Source organism: Chiloscyllium plagiosum, chromosome 51 (genome assembly GCF_004010195.1).
Source record: "Chiloscyllium plagiosum isolate BGI_BamShark_2017 chromosome 51, ASM401019v2, whole genome shotgun sequence".
Taxonomy (NCBI): Eukaryota; Metazoa; Chordata; class Chondrichthyes; order Orectolobiformes; family Hemiscylliidae; genus Chiloscyllium; species Chiloscyllium plagiosum.
In genome coordinates this window covers 2994745-2997832 of record NC_057760.1, presented here as the reverse complement: position 1 = coordinate 2997832, position 3088 = coordinate 2994745, and positions in this window count along the sequence as shown.

Here is a 3088-nt window from a genome sequence, read left to right as displayed (position 1 = left end):
CTCACCCCTCCCTTCCTTCCCCACCCCTCCCTACCTCACCCCCCCCCCCCCCCTTCAGTATGGAAGGTCCTGCTCCTTGTTTGGAGATTGGAATCCTCTGTTCCCTATTAGTTTAACTTGCCCCCTGGAATCTGAGCCTCCCGTCTATTTTTAAAACCACATGTCTAAATGTTTAAATGAACAAAGATTCAGCTTTTTGTACAGCAATACAGGCAAATATATTTAATACAGCAATTTCTGCTTTTAGTCGTGATGTCAAAGCTAGTTTTTGTATTAATGTAACAATTTTGTGTAGTTTTTCAGAAGAAATAAAAGTCTTCCGAAACTTTGTGTAGTTTTCATCTCAAGCAGACTTTGATGTAAATAAGCTCTTTGGAGGGTGTGTTTTTTGCTGAAAGGGACATATTCTGTAGAAGTCATTTTGGAGATTTTTTTATATTAAAATATCCAAACCCTTTCCCCAATAGCTTTTTATGTGCATTCAAATTGTTTGCCTCCCCCCTTACACAGAGCTGATATTCTGGTAACTTGTCTCTCTTTCTCTCTCTGCTGGTTAGGCAGCATCTGTGCGTGCAGTGAGAGACAGACAGTTAAAGTTTAAGGTTGATGATCTTGTGTCATTGAAAGGGGCTGAGTGGCCAACTCTTGCTTTCCGCTCCACGCTGTGCTTGTGATGAGCATGAGGTGCAACAGGACAAACACGAGAACCAGAGCCCAATGTGTGAGGGTAGCTGCGGTCACTGGAAGGAACAAGGGAAAACCAAACAGATGGATTCAGCTTGCAAGCAAGATGTCTAGGAATGGACTACGGGTAAGTTCTCAGCATCAAGCCGTGACTTGTTGCAGGTCAGTAAAGACTGCAGAGCATCCAACTGTATCAAGCACAATGTCACTAACAGGAAGTACTCATTCACTAAACATGAATGAAATACTAGCCAGAGGAGGCTGTGGTGTATTAGGAATATCACTGGACGAGCAATCTAGAATCCTACGTTAACATTCTGGGGATGGGTTCAAATCCTACCATAGCACGTGGTGAAATCTGAATTCAACTAAAATAAATCTGGAATAGTTGACCAAAGGATGACAATGTAAACATCCATTCGGTTCACTAATGTACTTTAGAGAAGGAAATCTGTTGTCCTTGGCTGTTTTGGCCTATTTTGTGACTCCAAACCTATAGTAATGTGGTTGACTTTAACAGTCAATAAATGCTGGCCTTGATAGTGATGCCTACACCCCATAAATGAGGTTGATGATAAATTTTAAGTAAGAGATGTTAAATATCACTTAGTGTCATAGAGATGTACAGCACGGAAACAGATCTTTTGGTCCAACCCGTCCATGCCAACCAGGTAGCCCCACCCAATCTAGTCCCAGCTGCCAGCACCCAGCCCATATCCCTCCAAACCCTTCCTATTCAGGCACCCATCTAAGTGCCTTTTAAGTGTTGTAATTGTACCAGGCTCCACCACTTCCTCTGGCAGCTCATTTCCATGGTTACACCCCAGCCAAACACCTTGAACTTATGCTCTCTCGATTTGGACTCCCCTAGCCTGGAAAAAGACCTTGGCTATTCACCCCATCCACACCCCTCATGATTTTATAAATATCTATAAGGTCACCAGCCAGCCTTTGATGCTCCAGGGGAAAATAGCCCTAGCCTATTCAGTCTCTCCCTATAGCTCAAACCCTGCAATCTTGGCAACTTGTAAATCTTTTCTGAATCCAGCCAATCAAAGCCAACAATACTAGATTTGCATTAAAAGTTAGCAGCTTATAGATGGAATAAAAAGGTCATGTTACAGCTGTACAGGACATGGGTTAGGCCACTTTTGGAATATTGTATGCAATTCTGGTCTCCCTTCTGTTGGAAAGAAAGATGTTGTGAAACAAAGGAGTTCAGAAGTTAGAGTAAATAGACAGTCTTTTGCCTGGGGTGGGGAAGAGTCCAGAACTAGAGGTCATAGGTTTGGGTGAGTGGGGAAAAATTGAAAATGGACCTAAAGGGTAACTTTTTCACGTAGAGGGTGATGTGTATATGGAGTGAGCTGTGAGAGGATGTGGTGGAGGCTGGTACAATTACAAACAGGTGGGGACTGATGGTGAATGTTTATCAACAAAATTAAAACTCTCAACTCCAGGTGAAGGTCCAACAGGTTTATTTGGAACCAGAGTCCAGCTTTTGGAATGCTGCTATTTTGTCAGATAGCGAGTAGGGTTGGATTATAAAACACAGAATTTATAATGCTGCCCCACTCACTGCCTGACAAAGGAGCATTGCTCCAAAAGCTAGTGCCTTCAACCGAAAACCTGGGGAATTATTTTTTAACTTTGTACATCTCGGACCAATTAGGATACCACCTCATCATATCAACATAATAACAGACACCAGGGAATGACTGTGAGATTTGCATTGACAACAATTTATCATACTGCTCTGAAAAATCTGAAAAGGCTTCACTGCTAATGCAAAGCAGTGCTGTGGCGACAGGTACAGTATCTCACCATTCAGATTTGGATTTTGCCACTTCGAAAAACCATGCTCTCTGTATTAGCACTTATTCCAAACAAATGAGATGGCCCAGGCTGTGACACAAAATTTCCATAATTCACGAAGCGTTTGACTTTGGAACAGTTTTGGCAAAACTTTCTCAAGTTACAGGGTCAAAAGTAGGGGATGACACTAATCTTTGGCCATAAGTTCTGTGCCTGATGATCTAATACTCCACAACCACCAGAGGAAGGAACACAGCTCCAAAAGCGAATGCATCCAAATGGAGTGGATGCTCTTCACAATGTTGGTGGGACGCGGTGGGCCAAATGGCTTGTTTCCAAACTGCGGGGATTGTGTATTTCAAAATATCTGTTGGACTATAACCTGGTGTTGTGAGATTTTTAAGGGTGTAGTTCTTCCGCCTCTCCTCTCTCCTTCAGGGAACAAGAAAGGTGGGGAGCAGTGGAACTACATGTCCCAGAAGGCGGCTGGAGGCGGGGTCAAGGGTGACGTTGGGTGGGCGAGGAGGGTTCGGGGAGATGTAGTTTGAGGACGATGCCGACGCGGTGTCCTCTGGGAACCGTAGTCCCA